This window comes from Tamandua tetradactyla, chromosome 1 (genome assembly GCF_023851605.1).
Source record: "Tamandua tetradactyla isolate mTamTet1 chromosome 1, mTamTet1.pri, whole genome shotgun sequence".
NCBI lineage: Eukaryota > Metazoa > Chordata > Mammalia > Pilosa > Myrmecophagidae > Tamandua > Tamandua tetradactyla.
This window is the reverse complement of record NC_135327.1, coordinates 157800705-157814974: the sequence shown is the minus strand read 5'-3', so window position 1 is coordinate 157814974 and position 14270 is coordinate 157800705. Positions and strand designations below refer to the sequence as shown.

The 14270-nt window shown below is 36.3% G+C and overlaps 1 pseudogene; it reads left to right on the top strand.

The window, feature by feature from the left end:
* The first annotated feature begins 3273 nt into the window (after positions 1-3273).
* Positions 3274-14270, top strand: part of LOC143679380 (transportin-1-like) — a 36249-nt pseudogene continuing 25252 nt past the window's right edge.

Below are 14270 nucleotides of genomic sequence, written 5' to 3'. Positions count from 1 at the left end.
GAAGGCTGTGAGCGCTAACAGCAGCCACACCTATTCCTGAGTTATAACTGCTAATTCTAAATTTAGAAATGCAGAGCTGTTTTTGTATAATCTGGTCATTCACTGGAACTTTGGGTAACTGTGTAACACCTGAGACTCAGAGCTAGAGTTCTGCAGCTATGAAAGTCAGCATTGCCCTATAGAGCAACTATGAAAAGCTGAAAAAGAGATGACACTTCAATTAGAGATACAATGAAGCTGATTTGATTAGAACTAACATGTATCAGACTAAACGGTAAAGGATGATATTGACTATATTTTAAAACTTCAAGTTCTGTGTAAGATCAAAAGAAGAAATATTCATTTGATGCAAAATTTATATTTTCTGTAGCATACTATCTAATTGAACGTGTATGATCAGTTTATTTGAACACTATAATTAAATGGAACCTTGAATAGGGAGTGAGAACTTCTTGGTTTGTATACACGTTAGTGTGATGTCCTGATACATCCCAGGGTGATCTGGGCAGAAGATTAAAAAGTATTTCAAAGTCCCCTTGAGGGATGGAAAAAACTGGAAATACTAAACATATCCACCTGGGGAAGACCTGATATTCTCACAAGCACTGGGGACTACCAATTTAATAGGTGAAGCCCTTGATCTTGCGGCTTGCTTTTATGAAAGTTATTTCTGCAAAGGAGAAGCTAAAACTACTTATAATTATGCCTACAAGTTACCCCAGAGAAACTCTTTTGTTGCTCAAATGTGGCCTCTCTCTCTAAGCCAACTCTGCAAATAAACTCAATGCTCTCCCTGCTCTGGGACATGACTTCCAGGGGTGTAAATCTCCCTGGTAATGTGGGACCTGGCTCCCAGGGTAAGCCTGGCTCTGGCATCATGAAACTAAAAAAGATTTCTTGACCAAAAGGGGAAAGAGAAATGAACCAAAATAAAGATTCAGCAGCTGAGAGGTTTCAAATTAAGTTGAGAGGTTATTCTGGAAGTTATTCTTAATGCATTATATAGATAACCCTTTTCAGTTTTTGGTATATTGGAGAGGGAAGTGCCTGAAACTGTTGAACTGTAATCCAATAGCCTCAATTCTTGAAGATGATTGTATAACTATATAGATTTTTACCGTGTGACTGGGTGATTTTGAAAATCTTGTGATTGACACTCCCTTTGTTCAGTGTATGGAAAGATCGATAAGAAAATAAAGACAATAAATAAATAATAGAGAAGATAGCTGGTGTGGGAAGCTTTTTGTGCTCTTTATTCTATTTTTATTATTTTTGGAGTAATAAAAATGTTCAAAAATTGATTGTGATGATGCATACACAACTATATGATGACCCTGTGAACCACTGATTGTATACTTTGGATGATTATATGGTATGTGAATATAACTCAATAAAACTGCATTTTAAGAAAAGAGGAGGGGGGATGCAAGGGTAGTTCAGTGGTAGAATTCTCACCTGCCATGTGGGAGACCCAGGTTTGATTCCTGGTCCATGCACTTCCCAAAAAACAATCAAAAAAAGCAAAACAAACAAACACAAATTCAACAAATGGTGTTGCAGTAACAAGATATTCACATGGAAAATAATAATGAAATGTGACCCCACCATACGGCTTGCAAAAAAAAAGAGGTTATACCAAACAGCATATTAACTTAGGGGAATAATACTAGGTACTTGATCATTTGTGACAAATCACATTGGGTTATACACAATAAAATAGCTTATTTTTACTGCAGACTATTTCCATTCTATTATATTTACATATTTATTTGCCTTCTTTGTTGACAATCAACAGGTTTAGGAATTTAGCTTAGGACAACTCTTTCTTAAAAAAAATTATTAACATTGTTAATATCAAGAATATTTAAAAGGGTTTTCCCCACATTAAAATTTTTATTGGTAAAATATTTGTAAGCTTCACTTAATGTCTTCAATATATTAAGTCTTATGGGAAATGACACATAGAAGAATAAAACATTGTTATATCCCTCAAAGAATGTTCAGTTTAGAGGGGGTAAAGGATACATAAGTAATTCAATATAATGTTAACACTTAAGGGCTAGAATAGCAGGGCTATGGATTCATTTCCTGGATGCTAAAACAAATCTTACACTGAGTTAGCTTAATAACAGGAATTTATTGGCTCAGTCTCAGAGGCTAGGCAGCTTGTTGCCTCCCAGGTCAATATCTTCTAGCTGGGCAGCAATCTTTGGATTCCTTGGTTTTTTCATCCCATGGCAACGAACAGGGCAGCGTTTTCTGCTTTCTCTTCAGGGTTCCATTGCCTTCCGGATTCTGGCTGCTCCCTGTGCCTTCTCTTTTGTGTCCAACTTCCTTTGCTTACAGGGACTTCAGTCATAATGGTGAAGGCTCACTCATTCACTTTGGGCACACCTTAACTAATCACATCTTCAAAGGTCTTATTTACAAATAGATTCATATCCACAGGACCAGGGGTTGGGACCAGAGCATGTCTTTTGTGGGGGACATGATTCAATCTCCAACAGGCTACAAGAATGAGAACATGTTTCCAAAATACAGAACGGTAAGACAGGCATATGGCCAATAGAAACAAAAGAGAAAGCACGTGAGGCAGGAAACTGAAGCAAGGCATTGGATGTAGCTCAAGCATGGCGTTTTGGACGGCTGTAGATGAAAAGTAGGGTCAATAAAATGGAGATTCAAAGTCAACCACAAGTGTCACCCTGAGTAGTCCAAAATAAGTAGTGCTGCCAGAGACTAACTATTTCACTGCACCTGTCTTTCAGACTTTCAAATCAGCTAAACACTGGTCAAGTTGCTTTGGGTTTTGGGCCAAGCATTTTTAGCAACCTTTGTGAACAAATAAGTACATGGTTACCTAAGACTGGGAAGTAAAAAACATGTGAAATTTATCATTTTAACCAATAACTGGATAGCATTGTGGTTGTGGGCATGGGCAGACCAGGCCACTTAGGTTCAAATCCTGGCCCCAAAACTTACTTATTATGTGATGAGGATATTTATTTAACTCTTTTAAAAGTACCAGTCTTCTCAAACTATCTCAGTGCATTTATGAGGATTAATTAAGCTGACAGATGCAAAGCACCTAGAACTGTGCTTAATATATAGTAAGCATGTGTGTGTGAGAGAGAGACAGACAGACAGACAGGGCAGGGAGGAAGGAAAAAGATGAAGCAAGAGAGAAGTCAATGATTTAGTCAAGATAAAAATTAAATATTCCCAGTGATCAGATAGTTGGGCTAAGGGAAGCACTTCCTTTTTTTCAAAGTAATGCGTGAGAGTTCACTGCAGTACCTGAGTTATGATTGTGCTGGAACAATCGCATCCAGGCTCCCTATAGACAGTGCAAATGGCCAAAATAAGCTTATTAATCTAAACCACTACAGGCAAAGCACTCCGAATGCTCACCAGGAGTTGCTCCAGTTCCCTGAAGCAACTGCATTTCCTGTGTTTGCACTGAGTCAGTATTCCAGTGAGTCTGCCACCCCTCCCCATTTGTGTTCCTATTCTTGGTGAAGAAATTTAGAAATTTGTCTTTCCTGGATGTTTCTGCTCATATTTATGTCAACATTTTGTTGATTCAAACAAAAAGTAAAGCTTTTATTAACTTGGGGCAAACCATTGTTCTTTTATCTTTGATGTTTTTAACTCGAAGTAGAAAGGGAGTGGAAGCAGCATATTAAAATAAAATTAAAATATGATTTCTTTGTTCTTGGCTTCAATATTCTTTAACTCTTTAGCTTCTGAAGTCAGTAAGGAATTGGGAATGGTTATGATATTGAGATCAGAAGTCAGGATTTGATCCCAAGAACTACTTATCAGTCTGGCCTGTCCAAGCTACTATACTTCTTAATTAATAGATTCAATTATTTCTATCTCATAGTATTATTGTAAAGATTAGTCAGTTAATTAAAGGAAATAAGGAATGTGAAGTCCATGGAACATAATAGGTTATTCAGTAAATGTAAGTTGCCACCCATCCCTTTCCTTTCCTAAGAGATAGAGTTTTATTGAGGACACAGCTTAATTTTAACATGACTATAATCACATCTTTCCTAATCATTTCCTTTCAAATCAAAAGCTGACACAACTCATTTTTCCTCTCTAGATCTATTTCCTAATTTGTAAAATGAGGCAGTTAGATTATGTCTAAGTCTCCATTGTCTTTCAAAATCTGGACTCCTATGGTTTATTCCCAGCTTTCCTGTGGTCTGGAAAAAATCCAGTTTCTCCCAGTATTCAAATTTTCCCCTTTGTGGAAAGAGAGAATAAGTTGAATGCTGTTGGGAGACTAGAGCGAAATGGCTCAAAATTCCTACTCTAAAATTGCGTATTTTCACATTTCTTACTATAAAGCACTACACAATCCTAAATTTATTATTATTACTATCACTAATCTGTTTCTTCTCTCTTTAATATCAATATCTCTTTAAAATTGTACTGTTCACTATAGCCCATGGCTTAACATAGGGTTCTCTCTTTGTGTTGTGCAATTCCATGGCAGGGTACCAGATCAACACCCCAAAATCAGCAGTATTTCTATACACCAGCAATGAACAATCAGAAAAAGAAATCGAGAAAAAAATTGCTTTTACTATAGCAAATAAAAGAATAAAATATCTAGGACTAAATCTAACCCAGGATATAAAGGACTTGTACACAGAAAATGCTAAAACAGTGCTAAAATAAATTAAACAAGTCCTAAATAAATGGAAGGAAATTCCATGTTCATGGATTAAAAGACAAAACATTTTAAGATACCAAATCTACCCAAAACAATTTACATATTCAACACAATCCCAATAAAAATTACAACCTTCTTTGCAATAATGGAAAAGTCAATCATCAAATTTATATGAAGGGTAAGAGCTATAAATAGCCAAAGTCATCTTGAAAAAGATGAATGAAGTTGGAGGACTCACATTTCCTACACTTAATACTTATTACAATACCACGATAATTAACATAGCATGGTAATGGCACAAGGTCAAGGTGCTTTAGGTTTTGGGCCAAGCATTCACAGACCAAAGGAAGTGAATTGAGAGTTCAGAAATCAGCCTTCACATTTATAGTCAACTGATTTGTTTTACTTTTTTATTGTATAATATAACATGTACAAAGCAAAGAAAGAAAAAAGCAATAGTTTTCAAAGCACTCTTCAGCAAGTAGTTACAGGACAGATCACAGAGTTTGTCATTGGGTACCATACCATCATCTCAGATTTTTCCTTCTAGCTGCTCCAGAACATTGGAGACTAGAAGGAATAAATATTTTTTTCATCATCACAATTGACTTTTTTTTCTTTTTTGTGAAAAATGACATATATACAAAAAAGCAATAAATTCCAAAGGACAGTGCAACAATTAGTTGTAGAACAGATTTTAGAGTTTTGTATGGATTACAATTCAACACTTTAGATTTTTACGTCTAGCTGCCCTAAGGTACTGGAGTATAGTCCACTGATTTTTGACAAGAGAGAAAAGTCCAGTCAGTGGGGAAAGAATAGTCTCTTCAACATATGTTGCTGGAAAATTATCTCCATATGCAAAAGAATAAAGGTGGACTCCTACCTCACACTGTATATAAAAATCAACTCAAAATGATCAGAGACCTAAATATGAGAACTTGAACAGCTAGAAGTAAACACAGGGAAGTATCTTCAGGACTTTTGATAGACAATGGTTTCTTAGACTTTACACCCAAAGCACAGCAATGAAAGAAAAAGTAGGCAAAAGGGACTGCATCAAAATTTTCTGCCTCAAAGGACTTTATCATGAAAGTAACCTACACAATGGGAGAAAATATTTGGAAGGTACATATCTGGTAAGGGTTTAATATCCATAATAGACAAAGAAACACAACTCAGCATAAAAAAACAGACAACCAAATTTTAAAAATGGGTAAAAGACTTGATTAGACATTTCTCCAAAGAAGTTATACAAATGGCCAAAAAGCACTCAATGTCATGGGAAAATCTAAACCAAAACCACAATAAGATACCATATTATACCCACTAAAATGACTGCTATTCTAAAAAAAATGAAAATTGCAAGTGTTTGGAGAGGATGTGGAGAAATAGCATCACTTATTCATTGTTGGTGGTAATGTAAAATGGTGCAGTCTCTGTGGAGGACAGTCTGGCAGTTCCTCAGAAATATAACTATAAAGGTACCACATGACCTGGCAATCTCACTTCTAGGTATAACCCAAAGAATTGAAAGCGAAACTCAATCAGCTATTCATAGTGTTCATAGTAGCATTATTCACAATTGCCCAAAGATGGAAGCAACCCAAGTGTCCATCAACTAATGAATGGATAAACAAAATGTGTATATACACACACACACATATATATAACGGAACATTATTCAGCTGTAAAAAAAGAATGAAGTTCTTATACATGTGATAACATGGATGAATGTTAAAAATACCTCCTTGAGTGAAATAATCCAGACAAAAAGGAAAAATACTGTATGAACTCACTGCTATGAAACAGTCTGGAAAAGCAAACTCATAAAGTAAGAATCTAAAATATAGATTATGAGGAGGAGGCAGGGTTGGGGTAGGAATAGGGAGGTAAGTCTCAAAATGTACAGAGTTTCTATTTGGGATGCTGGAAAAATTTGGAAATTGATGGTGGTCATTGTAGCATAACATTGTGAACGTAATTAACAACACTAACTTTTTCATCTGAATGTGGTTAAGAGGGAAATTTTAAGTTGTATATATGTTCCAAGAATAAACTTTAAAACAAAATCTATGAAACTGCACAATGCAGTGAACCCTAAGTTAAATTAGACTATAGTTAATAGTACAATCATAAAAATGTGTTTCATCAAATGTAACAGATGTACCACATTAATGCAAGATGTTAATAAAAGGGTGCTAAGATAACCATATATTTTATACTTGATTTTTCTGTAAACCCACAACTTCCCAAATAAATATATAAATAAGCAAATAAGTAAATAAATAAGCCTCAGCTTGACCCGGGGAATATTCTAGAATTGAGATGGCTCTTCAAATTTGTCTCTAACTAGGGAAAGGGGGACAGATCTTTGTGTTGTAGATTGGTTGTGATCTATTCTGAAGACAGGCTTTTACTAGATGAGGCATATCTCTTCAACCAAGGCGGTTTCTGAAGAAAGCAGCTGAGGATTATCTCCCAGCAGCAGTTCCAGCAGTCGGGGGAATAGGTCCGTAATTCCTTAAATGAGATTGGGGTGGTGTATTTCAGCATTCACTAAACTTTCCACCCCTCTATGCCTCACTTCATTCTTTCTTTTACTCTTAATTTCCTGAGGTTGCAATCCCAGTAAAGTATTAGCATGAAAGCGTTTGCCTCAGGTTCTGTTTTTATATGTTTACTTTTATTTCTTTTTCATAGCCTTAAATCATCCTGCTCCAAAAATAAAACTCTGTACTGTAACAGGGGTGGATAGAATTAATAATACACATACCTTACACACACACACACACACACACACACACACACAAAGGTTTGGTGCAACATGGATTATGAACTAGAGCACTTGAATTCTAGTCAAACTCAGTTATTGACTTTTGAATATTAGGAATGTAGTTTAGTCACTCTGATTTAGTTTCCTATTTGCTATGCTGGGTATAACAGTGTCTGATTTTTCCAGTCCCATTATGATATCAAGAGCCCCAAAAAGTATAATACATGCCAGAGCACTTTGCAAACAGCACAAGACCATGGTAACAAATGCTTATCCTTCATCATCACATTTTCTAGAAAATGTACTAAATTATGCTGCAGTGAGGTCATGCTGTAAAGATAACTGCTAGGACCTTATGGGCCACCATCATTTACAAATGCAATGACACTAAAACCCTAGAAAGCTACCAGTTCAAATATCTCTCCTGCTCCTTCCAAGTTTCCTGAAACTCGTCCCATAGTGAGGGTCCTAGAGTTTTGTTCTTCCAGTGAATGTTGCCCAACTCCAGGCACCATTGCCAATGGGGTCTCTGAATAGGGCCTCCTGGCATTGTGCTGTGAGTTGGCCTTCTTGGCAGGTAGCTGAGAGCAAGACAGGCCCCTTCTCTTTGGGGAGAAGAAAGAATGTAAGGGAAGACATTGGGAGTGAGGATAATGAAAAGGGGAACTAAGAGTTGAAGTAAGGAGAAAAATATTTCACTGACTTCCTTCTTGCAACAAGGACCAGTCTTGGTTCAGTCTATTAGTCTAGGTCTCTACCTAAAACCACAGGTGTTACCATTACATACCAGTGTAAATGGATATGGAATAAGTAAAAACAGAGCTATATCACAACTCGTCATTCTCTTTACCATCTCCTTCCTTCTGAAATCATCAATAGCTTCTCTCAATAAGATTTGTCCAAGTCTCTCTTTTGACCTGTGTGTGTGATAAGAGTGAAGCTCATAATTGTTCAAAATAATTTTTTTAGTCCCTTAACTTAAGCCCACAATTAAAAAGACTTTCATTCTGACTCAGAACGGAAAATTAGAACATGACCCACTCTTGCTTAATTAGACCCCTCTTTTTCTGCCAAGATTTAATTCTACCAGTCTTTTTAAATACGACATGTCAGAAATGAAATAACACAGAGTCCTCAAGTGCTCTCAGGGGAAAATGATTTTAAAAAGTAAAAAGAAAATAATTAAAGGAAACATCTTTGGCATATTAAAACTAAAACAAACCATATGCTCTTGCAGAGAATTATTTGCTATAACCTTGAGGAAGGTTGAATGGGGAGGTCCTTTTGTCCATTTGGAAGGCCCAGCCAGAATCAGCCAATCTTGAAATCTGAAGGCCTCATTCCCTCTGACCCAAGGGCTCTGGGTTGTTGTTCAATAGTATCTGCCACTGGGCTTACTGTAGAACCAGCAACAGTTATTGGAATGCCAGGCACTGACCTACTTTCCAGGTTCATGGACAGGTAAAGTTAATTTAGTCCTCTTTTCTGAAGCACAGAATTCATTGATTTTTCAAACAGATCAATGCCAGCCACCCTAGGCCAGAGTAGGATTGAAAAAATGCCTAGGCAGTTTGCAATGGTAGACTGAAATGCCTAGATGCTAAATATCTGTATCTACAGTCTATTCCTTATTGAATCTATGCATTCACTCTGAAATGAAATACATGTAGGTAGATCAACAATCTGCTGTTCTGTAGCAACAGAGTTGCAGAATACCGTTTCTAATCAATCAACTGAAAGGAAATAGCTACATGCCAAGGCACCAACCCTGGGCCTTCTTTCTGCTGCCCATTTGACATAATTTGAAGAACACCAAAATATCAATTATGCTCAAAATAGAGAATCATAAAATGTCTAAAGTGGAAAGAACCAGAGATGATTTAGTTCAGAGATTTTCAGCTGGCAGTTACACTGGGGAGGTATTCATTGGAATCACTGGGGAGCTTTTTAAAAACATGCATGCAAAAATTACCTGTAACCTCCTCACTTAATCTGAACATATATTAAACTGTGGGACAGTTGTGAGGTAGTCTCACAAATGTTTTGAAAGTTCACCAAGTAATTCTGATAGATGGCTTATCCATCTCCTCAGAGAACACACTGTTTTACAAATAACAAAACTGAGTCCCAGCTAATAAAAGGTAGAACTGGAAATCCCTACCCAGATGTTCTGATTCCAAAAGCAGAACTCTTTATAAATTTTTTTCATTCTTCATTGGCAAATAATCAATCTGTTGTTCAATTTGAGGATCTCATGTTAAAACTCTTTCTGTCCCTTCAACTCACTGTCTAGCTAAACTCTTTGTAGGGGATATGAATTGAGTAATTATTAGTTTGAAAAAAGTTATCATGCTTCTTAAACTGTTAGGATATTTATATGTAAAATGAGTTTCTTGTAAACAACATATCGTTGGCCCTTCCTTTTAATGTGATTCAACAATCTCTCCTTTGGAAACTGAAATAATTAGACTATATACTTTAAATGTAACTATCACTATGATTGGCCTTAAATGTTCTATTTGCCTACCTATTTTGTTTCTTTTTCCTCTCTTTCTGCTTATTTTTTGGGGGGGCAGTTTGATGTGATTAAGTAATTTATATACAATTCCATTTTCTCACCAACAAAGAGTTTGTCGTTACTTTTTAGTGGTTGCTCTAGATTTACAATATGCGTGGTCAATATTTTTGCTTTAGCTAGTCTTTTAAATTAAAAATTTTAATTAGAAAAGAAATATTTTATGTTAACCCACATTGTTTCCATTTCTAATGCTTTTCATTTCTTTATTCTACTCAAAGTACTTCCTTTTAATAGTTTTTATACTTGCAGTGGTGTGCTAGAAGCAGCTCAATAGGCTAACAAGAGCCAATTGTATGGATCTCTTCCTTACTCTGCATACAGAGATGTCAGCTTTATAGTTGAAATTGGCTATAGTGAGAGTATTTACACGATGGTACTTAGATAATGCTACAAATATGGACTCAGGTTCCTGGTAGATTGGTTATTAAATATTTGCCAGCCCAACAATTTAGTGCAGATCTCCTAGGCAATAAATTCTACCAGTTTTCATATGTCTGAAAATATCTTAATTACATCTAAATTTTTGAACGAAGCCCAAAGTATTTCACAAAAAAATAAATATGAAAAAACACATCCTGGTACATCACAATCAAATTAATAAGAACTAGCGATGAAAGAAAATCTTAAAACACTTCCAAAGAAAAATAGACACATTATACACAGATGAGCAAAGATAAGAAAAATAGCAGACTTCTCATCAAACCAATACAAGCCAGAAGAAATGGAATGACATCTTTAAATTACTGAGAGGAATAAAATATCAGTCTAGAATTCTAGTGCTAGCAAACATTTCTTTCAAAAATGAAGTTAAAGACTCTTCAGAAAGACAAAAGCTGAGAGAGCATACAAGTGTCTAAGGAGGGATTAAAAATATCCTTGTAGAGTATTATGTAGCTACAATGGTCAAAACAGCATGTTACCGCCATAAAGATAGATATACTGACCAATGGAATCAAATAGAGTGTTCAGATATAGACCCTGTCATCTATGGACAATTGATTTTTGATAAGGCAGTCAAGCCAACTTACCTGGGACAGAACAGTCTTTTCAATAAATGGTACCTAGAGAACTGGATATCCACATGCAAAAGACTGAAAGAGGATCCATATCTCACACCCTATACAAAAATTAACTCAAAATGGATCAAGACCTAAACATTAGATCCAAGACCATAAAACTGTTAGAAGAAAATGTAGGAAAATATCTTATAAATCTTATAATAGGGGGCGGTTTCCTAGACCTTACACCCAAAGAAAGAAAGAAAGTAATGGGAACTCCTCAAAATTAAACACTTTCATGCATCAAAGAACTTCATCAAAAAAGGAAAAAGACAGCCTACACAATGGGAGAAAATATTTGGAAACGATATATCACATAAAGGTCTAGTATCCAGAATATATAAAGAGATTGTTCAACACAACAACAAAAAGGCAGACACAGGCAGGCAATGGTAGCTCAGCAGGCAGAATTCTTGTCTGCCATACTGGAGACCCAGGTTCATTTCCCAGTGCCTGCCCATGTGAAAAAAAAAAAGACAAACAACCCAATTACAAAATGGGCAAAAGACTTGAACAGACATTTCTCAGAAGAGGAAATATAAATGGCCAAAAGACACATGAAAAGATGCTTAACTTCCCTGGCTATTAGGGAAATGCAAATCAAAACCACAATGAGATATCATCTCACACCCACCAGAATGGCCATTATCAAAAAAACAGAAAACCAAGTGCTGGAGAGGATGTGGAGAAAGAGGCACACCTACCCACTGTTGGTGGGAATGTCAAATGGTACACTGCTGTGGAAGGCAGTTTGGCAGTTCCTTAGGAAGGTAAGTATAGAATTGCCATATGACCTGACAATACCATTGCTAGGTATCTACTCAGAGGACATGAGGGCAAAGACACAAATGGACATTTGCACACACATGTTTATAGCAGCATTATTTACAATCACAAAGAGATGGAAACAGCCCAAATGTCCATCAATAGACAAGTGGCTAAACAAGCTGTGGTATATACATACAATGGAATATTATGCAGCTGTAAGACAGAATAAAGTTATGAAGTATGTAATAGCATGGATGGACCTTAAGGACATTATGCTGAGTGAGATTAGCCAGAAGCAAAAGGACAAATACTGTATGGTTTCACAGATATGAACTAACATTAATGAATGAACTTGGAGAATTTCAGTTAAGAACAGAGGTCATCAGGAGATGGAAATAGGGTAGATATTGGGTAATTGGAACTAAAGGGATACAGATTGTGCAATGGGACAGGTTGCAACAATTCAGAAATGGATAGCACAATACTACTTAACTGTAATACAATAATGTTAGAACACTGAATGAAGCTGAATGTGAGAATGATAGAGGGAGGAGGCCTGGGGGTACAAATGATCAGAAGGAAAGATATACAATAAAGACTGAGATGGTGTAATCTAGGAATGCCTAGAGTGTATAATGATAATGACTAAATGTACAAATTTAAAAATGTTTTTGCATGAAGAAGAACAAAGGAATGACAGTAATGCAGGGTGTTGAAAATAGATGGTAATTAATATTTTAAAACTTTAATTTATGTGTAAGACTAAAGCAAAAATGTTTATTTGGTACAAAAATTATATTTTGACTAGTGCATTTCCTAATATAACTTATGTGGATAGCATAACTGAACACCATAAGTACATGGAACCTTGAGTAGGGCATGAGATTTTGTAGGTTTGTCCAGAGTGATGCCCTGATAAATCCCAGAGAGATTTGAACAGTGAATTAAAAAATATTTGCAAAGATCCCTTGGGGGAATGGTGAGAAAGGGGGAAAATTCAACTTCCCCAAGTGGAGAATTCTTGATATTCTCACAAACAATGGGGACAAGCAAAGCAATAGGCAGAGCCCCCATCCTGGGGTTTGTTCATATGAAACTTAACCCTGCAAAGGATACACTAAGCCTACTTAAAATTAGGCCTAAGAGTCACCCCCAAGAGAACCTCTTTTGTTGATCAGATGTGGCCTCTCTCTCTCAGCCAACACAACAAGCAAACTCACTGCCCTCCTTCTCTCTACGTGGGACATGACTCCCAGGAGTGTGGACCTTCCTGGCAACATGGGACAGAAATCCTAGAATGAGCTGGGACTCAGCACCAAGGGATTGAGAAAACCTTCTCGACCAAATGGGGGAAGAGAGAAATGAGACAAAATAAAGTGTCAATGGCTGAGAGATTCCAAACAGAGCTGAGACGTTATCCTGGAGGTTATTCCTATGCATTAAATAGATATCACCTTTTTAGTTAAGGTGTAACAGAGAGGCTGGAGGGAAGTGCCTGAAAATGTAGAGCTGTGTTCCAGTAGCCATGTTTCTTGAAGACGATTGTATAATGATATAGCTTTCGCAATGTGACTGTGTGATTAGGTAAACCTTGTGTCTGATGCTCCTTTAATCTACCTTTTGACAGACAAGTAAAACATATGAATTAAAAATAAATAACAGGAGAACGAAGGTTAAATTAAATTTAGTAGATTGAAATGATAGTGATCAATGAAAGGGCAAGGTAAAGGGTATGCATGTATTTTTTTTGTTTTCTTTTTATTTCTTTTTCTGAATTGATGTAAATGTTCTAAGAAATTATCATGATGAATATATAACTATGTGATGATATTGTGAATTACTGATTATGTATGTAGAATGGAATGATCATATGGTAAGAATGTTTGTGTTTGCCTGTTGGCATATTCAGTAAACAAAATAAAATAAAGTATCCTTGTAATTTTGGCAAATTTGAGAGCATGACATCCAGAATTCTATTTGCAGGTGGAGCGCAGGCACTTTTTGGTAAAAATGCATCCTAAGGAAAAAAGGAATCAGATTGATCAACTAGTAAAGCTCCATGGTAATGGGGATGGGGCAGAACTATTATAAGGACAGCCTACAGTCACTCAGATTTTACACAGGCCCATCCCTCTTGGGATTCATATCCAAGGCCAGTGATGAAGATCTAGAGGTGAATGTAATTAAAAACTGAAAGATATGTTTCACCAAAAGTGCTATGAGACTTTGGGGAGTATTCAGATCACTTTTTTTTAAAAGTTTTGGTCTTTTAACAGAATATAATATCAGGTGAGTTGAGGCACATTGTGTCCAACTTTATCCCTTGTGGTAATGGTCTAGGGTTGCCATGAAGCTCATTGTTACCCTCTTGTGGTAACGGTCCAGCATGTATGAGGCTCCTCT